At 53.6% G+C, this 7,098-nt stretch overlaps 1 protein-coding gene across 1 annotated transcript in view; it reads right to left on the reverse strand.

Moving 5' to 3' along the window:
- THSD4 (thrombospondin type 1 domain containing 4) overlaps positions 1-6,564 on the reverse strand; it is a 589,447-nt gene extending 582,883 nt beyond the window's left edge. The window contains exon 1 of the mRNA XM_032623848.1: positions 6,386-6,564. The gene's annotated coding sequence lies outside the window, so the exon portion shown is untranslated. The remainder of the gene's footprint in view (positions 1-6,385) is intronic.
- Between the last annotated feature and the right edge of the window lie 534 nt (positions 6,565-7,098).

The raw sequence follows: 7,098 nt of genomic DNA on the forward strand, positions 1-7,098 counted from the left end.
ACTTGTCTGTTCTGGAAAAGACACTAAACAGAGCTAGCGGCTAGGATGTCAGTGCATACCCTGTAACAAGACTTAAAAACTTGAAGACACACAGCTCCACTCCCAAGACTCACCTTATAACCAGCAATAAACTCTCCCCCTCTACTGACAGTCTCAAAGAGCCTCATGTCCACTGTCGGGTGGGACCCTCTTGACCATTAGATAAGTGTTACTATTCTTAGCATCAATCAAGGATGAAGCAACCAGAGCTCAAAGAAACCAGAAGAAGGGGCAGAGCTGTGATTTGCACCCAGGTCAGACTGTCTCCACGGCTCCTAATTTTGCTTTCAAGGCAGCTGCCCTCCCTACTCTCAGCCACTTTTCTCTGGGCTGTCAGGTCACAGCAAGGCTGGCTGTGGGCAGCGCTGGTGTGGAAGGGCCACGCCACCACAGGACCGGGCAGGTGTCACTTCCCAGTCCACCAGCTCTGGCCGCCAAGCATGGAGGCAGGGGCTGGGGGCAAGGAGTGGAATCAAAAGGGCAGCTGTAGGCCAGGGAGCCAGTAGCAAAGGGAGGGGCGAGAGGGACCAGAATTCAAGGCATGTGAGGGTTAGAGGTCAAACAATCGAGATCAATCACCCTAAGCAAATGTGAGAGGTGTGGAAGAGAAGCTGCTTACATCCTTCCCAGAGAAGCGAGAAAAAAGTGATGGCTAACCTTCACGTGGCACATCCACGTGCCTGAGGCTGTTTTAAGCTTTTTACATTCTCAGGACTCTCACCCACAGTATGTATGTATGTATTATTATGCCCATTTTACAGACGGGAAGACTTACAGCACAAGAGGTTAAGGAACTGTTCAGGGCCCCCCAGCATGGCCGAGTCAAGGCTTGAATTCAGGCAGCCGGCTCGGGAGGGCTTCCACCCTCAGCTGCCTGACCCGGGGAAGGAGGTGGACCCACTACCGAAGATGGTGTCCAGCCAGTGCCAGACGCCCTTCTCCATCCTCCTCGAAATGACAAGGGATCAGAGGCACTGTGTTACCGAAGGAAAAGTCTGTTTGGCAACTACAAATTTGTAACGTGCTGATATGATCAGGTCTCCGAGAAGGAAGCAGGTAGAGCAGCCTCCCTGCAGTCCGCGTATCCATTTGCATAAGAAATTAACCTGAGCCTCCAAGAAAAATGGTGAAGTCAAAGACATCACTTGTCTCACCCTGCTGCTCTCCCCTCAGAGTCATGTGGCTGCATCCCTGCCGTAAATCAGAGGCCAAGCTCCCCTTTCATCAGATGCCTACAGATAATTCCCTTGCGATTTCCCTGCTGGGGCTCAGGGGGCCACAACCTAAAGGGTTAACATCTCATTTCCTCTCATCTTTCAAGCCTTAATCCCCATCCTGAGCTGGGTGCATTCCAAGCCCACCTGGAGCAGGTCATGACGAGCCCCAGCCCACGGCTGGCCCTTCATTTCCCCTGGCAGGAGATTAGATGGGGCGCCCATTAATCACTCATTATTTGGGTCCTTGCTGCTGGCCAGCCCTAGGGCAGACGGCCAGCTGTCTGGGAGGGTTGCCCAGCCCAGGTCCTGGGCCGCCTGATGCCACCCTTCTGGGACAAGTGCAGTGCAAGCAGGCTCTCCGGACCACGCCCGAGAGGAGAGGGGTTAAGGGAGAATGCTGCCGGGGTACTGCTCAGTGATGTGCTTGAGTAAGGCTCATGGGAGAAGACAGCATGCACGGTACATTCAGGGAAAGGATTAGGGAAAAAGGAAAAGAGATAAGCAGAAAGGGACCACTCTCCCGGGCCAGGTAACCATCAATAAAAGCAAACTGCTGCCTACCTGTTTCTTAGGTCCTTCTTGGAGGAAACTAAAGGGAAATTGTAGGAAGGAAATGGAGAGGGAAGAGGATGTTGAATGGATAATTCTTCTTCATCTTTATCATCATCATCATCATCGCTATTATTACTGCACAGCTAGGGCTGTTCATTTCCTGGGTTTGAATTAAGGTTGCAATATTCAGCCCTTCAGACACAAACCCCCTGGACCCGAGGGGGCCTGAGACGACGTACTTTTTCTGGAGCTCATATATTGAGCGCCAACAGCCTGCCAAGCGCTGACTGGGTTCAGAGCGGTTAAATGGGATGAAAACTGACACCGGGCACCCACTAGGTGCCGGGCCTTTGCTTAATGCCCCATGTGCCTGTGCACCAGTCCCTACACCAGCCCTCTGGGATGTGGCCATCCTTCGTTACAGATGGGGAAACCAAGCCTCGAGGTGGGAGGGTGCAAAATAAAGGCCTGTAGAATGAAGGAGATGTGTCAATGATCAGACCCCACTCTGGGGAAGGAGGTGGGACTTACCAGGCCCACACGCTCAGCCCTCTTTGGGGAGTCCCAGTCCACTGTCACCTCAGGCAACTCGGGTCTCCAAACCAATCCACCCTGGTCCCTCTCCCTCAGCACATGCTTAGGCCCAGAAATACATTCCCAGTAAGCCTGATGGGGAGAGGTGCGGAGTATGCTTTCAGGACTGAACTGAAGACCCCTTTGACCAAAAGGGGGCTCTGCTCCATGGCTTACTCCTTAGGAGTCAAGGTCAAGGCCTCTGTTAAAAAGGACCGTGGCTCATTAACTCACCACCTGTCATTAGAACCTCATTGTAAAGGCAGCCTAGGGCAGTGGTCCTCAAACCTGAGCCGTGCAGAATTACCTGAGGCTGTCTTTAAAATGCTCATCCCCAGGCCCTGCCTCCACCCTGGAATCTGTTTTTTTTCCCCACCAGATCCTAATTCTGATTCAGGTGTTCTGAAAACAACCCTTTCAGGAAACAGTGATATAGTGGAAAGAGCACCAGACTTAGGAAGCTGGGTTCTAAGACTCAGATTCCAAACCTGAGTTGTTGACCTCAGGCAAGTAAGCGGAGTTTCCTTCCTCATAAAATGCAGATGATACTGTTCCTGTCACAGGTTGCTGGAAGGATGAAAGCATCAAGCCCAGCACACACAGGGCTCATTAAACTTGACCTGAAAGAATTCATCAGGCCAGCAAGGCTCCAGAAACCGGAGAAGTCAGTTTTGATGGGTTGGAGAAAGAAAAGAAGGCAAATCTGGCCCAAGATGAGGGGTGGCCCGGCATCAGCGCACAGGTCAAGCAGAGGGGAGTGAAGAGGGGGGATCCTGAAAGAGGGCAAGAGTCAGCAAAGCAGCCTCAAGGCAGAGCCTCGCACTGAAGCTCCCCTCCCAGTGGCAGCCCGGGCCCTGCGTTAGCAATTGGCACAGCATTTCTAAACCATTACCTTCAAAGAGAAGTCAGTCGATAAACACACGTGCAACCTTTAGATCTGCACATATGTAAATAAATATCACAATTCTGCACACACACACACAGAAAGATAAAAGGTGGGACAAGTGGAGAGAAGAGAAAGGAGGGAAAAGTAGGATGGAAGGTCAAAGCCAGTCATATTTTCAAGTTCGCTGGTGCTGGCAACGTGCTGGAACTGTGCCCCACGGCCCGGGAGAGGCCTTAGGAACAGAAACCCAGGAGCTGCTCTGGAGAAACTTTGGGGTGGCTGGGAAGATGCGGCTTGCCCACTAGGACATGTCCAGGCTGAATACAGAGACCGTGCAAAGAATGCAGGGGAACACATAAAATGGGTTCATGGAAGAGAGGAATGGGCACGTGCAAGAAGGGTTGGGATCCACTTCCTGGCAAAATTTAGACCAGCAGAGGGGAAATCTGCATTTCTGAGCTGCTGGGTAGGGGACATACAAGGCCACAATAAAAAGAACAGGTAAGTGGAGTGAAGGATTTCAGGCAGGGAAGAGTTGGGCTGCTCTTGGATCAATAAAGTAGACTCAAATTAAGGCAAGTTTGAAACATCCAGACGAAGAATGGCCTTGATGCCACCATGTCCATACGAACACTTTCACATCTCTAGGTCTTTGCTCAAGCTCTTCCCTTTGCCTGCCATGCTTCCTCTCCTTCCAGCCTCTCCCATCTCCTTGAACTCCTCCCCATGTTTCAAAGCCCAGCAGAAATTTTCCTAGCTCTTCCCACGCAGGAAAATATTTCTCCCTCGTCTGTGTCTCCTTGATGTTTTGCACACTCCCAATGTTTTGCTTTGTTTTGTGGTTCTTTCTTTACATCTCTTTCTCTCCCAGGTGGCTATACATCATCTGCTAGCCTGTCAACAAATCAAGGGCAAGGATATTGTCTTGTTCTTGGTTTAAGCCTCAGCATGTTGTAACACTCCCTGACACAGCAGATCCCCAAAAATACTGGCTAGAGAAGATTTAAATAGAAGTGAATACTGGGGAGCCATTGTGATTTTTTGAAAGAAGTGATGTGGTGCAATCAGAATTTTAGGAATATTAATCTGTCAGCATGAAAGACGATGGACTAAAATGAAGAAAGGGACTCGTGGCCAGAAGTCAAGAGGGGAGACTCTTACTGTAACGCGGACATGGTTTGAGGAGGGAGCAGAGGGAATGGAGACAGGAAAATAATTTCCTGGATACCACAAAAGAACGTGGATGGGACTTGGTAACGAATTAGCTATAAATGAGGGGCTGGGATGCCGAGTCTGGTGCCCTCAAACATAGAGACTCCCAGCCAACTGGGAGAAAGGTGGTACCATGGAGAGAAACGTTGGGGGATGGAAAAGGGTAGGCAATCAGTACCCAGACTCTCTTTAGGATAACTGATCAGAATCACAATAGGCATTTCTAGGTCAACAACAACCCTCCGAGTCAAAATATCCAATCCTGATCTTATGCAAACTCTAGGCTGTATTTTATTTATTTTCTCCTAACAGCCAACTGGAACCACTTCTACATGGCAGGGAAGACTGAAATGAAGATAAGACCAAGCTGGCACCCTGCTGGGTGCTGGGCATGGAGGAGACCACACAAGCTCATCTGGCCAGCCCTCCCCACAAGAGGCCACCCGAGTTGCTTGTTCACTAGGGCCTCCAGTATTCTGATCACCCAAACTTGTTTCCGGGACCTCTGGGAAATCCCTGTTCCAGCCCTGCAGAGGTTTATAGGAAAGTCCCAGGACTCCTGTCTGCTTCCTTGCATTAATTTCAGGGCTAGGATTTTGTTTTCTAAAGGAATTCAACTATGGTGCCAACGAGAATCTACAGGCGTTGAGAAGCACTGTATTTAAATCACCTTTTTAAAATGTTTACTTCTTTGTATTTTGAGACCCAATAAAGCGCTATTAAGCCCAACCGCTTCATCACTTTTATCAATGAAGCAGAAGACATACGCGGGTTATACAGGTTTTAAGAGCTGTGTGATCTTTGAAAAATCTTTAGACTCTTTTGTACCTGGGTGCCTTCAGCTGCGAAAGGACAGTTGGAGGAGATGATTCCGTAGACCTCTCTCAGGTCTCTACGTCTCTTTTTCCAAATTCCAACAGGCATCCCATGATCGCTTTGGCTACCCGGGACCAAGGCTTCAGATTCACTTACTGCCTGCCAAGGGACAAAGGGCTGCGTGGTGGGGGTCACTGAGGAGACAGGAAGAGACGCAGGCAAGCACACTCGCCAGGCAGTAGTGGAGGCACGCGCAGGGGGGTGGGGCGCGGGTCTGGCTGTGGACTGCTTAAGGAGACCCCACAAATTCCCGATGCTAAGTGGGCCTGAGAACGACCTGAAAGCCTCTTCCCAACTTAGGGCTGATGTTATTTCAAAGAAAAAAATATTAACTTCCAGATCGCTATAGCTCCAGTGTGGGCTAGTTCTGTAAAAGCTAATTCTACAAGCGCGCCAAGGGACTGCAGGTACTTGGGCTACACTTGAGGAAGTGTCCGGAGTTGGCGGAAACCGCCCATCCACTCCGGCTCCCCGAGGCGCTAGGTTGCAGCGGTTTAGCTGAGACACACACACAGAGGTGTGAGGCTTTCTAGAAAACGATGTGGCCGAGGCCTCAGGCTGGGTCTCGACGCGCGCCGACCGAGACTCGACCAGCTCTCCGGCCCCGGGCAGGAGGTTGGCGAGGCTAGCGTGGGGTCGCGCGGGCTGGGTGTTCACTCGCCAGTCCCCAACTGCCGCAACCAAGAGAGCTCGGGGCCCCGACTCCAGGACGGCCAAGGTTGACTGTCCCTATAGTTTCCAAGTAGGAGGGTGGAGGGGTGAGTGCTGGCGCTGGGACGGAGCAAATCCCCCAGGAAAAGAAGAGGACAGAAGGAGGCGCAGCCGTCGGCACGAACTAGGCGCGCGCTGGCTCCCCCAGCCTGGTTCGGACGCAGCCCCTCGGCGCCCCCGACACACCCACTGCGCCCCGCCACCCGCGCCAGCCCGCCCGGCGGTGCTGAGGGGGCCCGAGAGGCTGGCAGCGGCCGGGCCGGGTCGTGACCCCGCGGGCTGGGCGCAGAGGGCGCGCGGCGCGGGCAGCTCGGCTCACCTGGCGGTCCGTGTCCCGGAGCGGCGGGTGGCCGCCTCGCCTCGCCCCCGCGTGGTTCCCGGCGCCGGGTAGCCCCGAGCGCGCCGCATGGACGGCCGCCGCCGCCGCCGTCCCGCGCCCGTCCTGCACGGGCTCCCGCTGCGCCCGGGTTTCGCGTCGGGCTGCGCGGGCGGCCAGAGGCTCGGGTGCGCGCGGAGAACTCTGGCTCTGAGTTTGCGATCCCGAGAGCCGGGATCCGCGCTCCCTCAGTCCCTCCTCCCTCCCCCACTCTCGGCCTCCTGCTGTCATCTGGAGCCGCTCCTGACGCCCCCTGGCGGCCGCCTCGGGAAGCACCGGCCCCCAGCCCACCCTCACTCACCAGAGGGGCCCCTTAACGAGGACGAACGCCACGGATCCCTGGGTGAGAGCGGACAGACATCATTCCTTAGAGGGGAGGACAGTCTAGACCGAGGAAAGCGGGGAGGAGGGTGGCGAGGTTGGAAGGAAGAGCGGTCCGGGCTGGCCAAGTAAGAGGAAAAAGGGGTGAGACCAGGAGGTAATTAAACTAGGGCCAGATGGTGGAAGGCCCTGAATTCCGCGCTAATCTTATCCTGAGGTTTGTGGGAGCCATTGAAGGACCGAGGCACAGGAGGGATGGGGGCATCCTTGCGTTTTGGGACAACCATTCTGGCTACAAGAGGATGAGGATGAGGCTGAGGCAGGGAGCCAGCAAG

The sequence above is a fragment of the Phocoena sinus genome, chromosome 2, assembly GCF_008692025.1.
Source record: "Phocoena sinus isolate mPhoSin1 chromosome 2, mPhoSin1.pri, whole genome shotgun sequence".
NCBI classification, from domain to species: Eukaryota; Metazoa; Chordata; class Mammalia; order Artiodactyla; family Phocoenidae; genus Phocoena; species Phocoena sinus.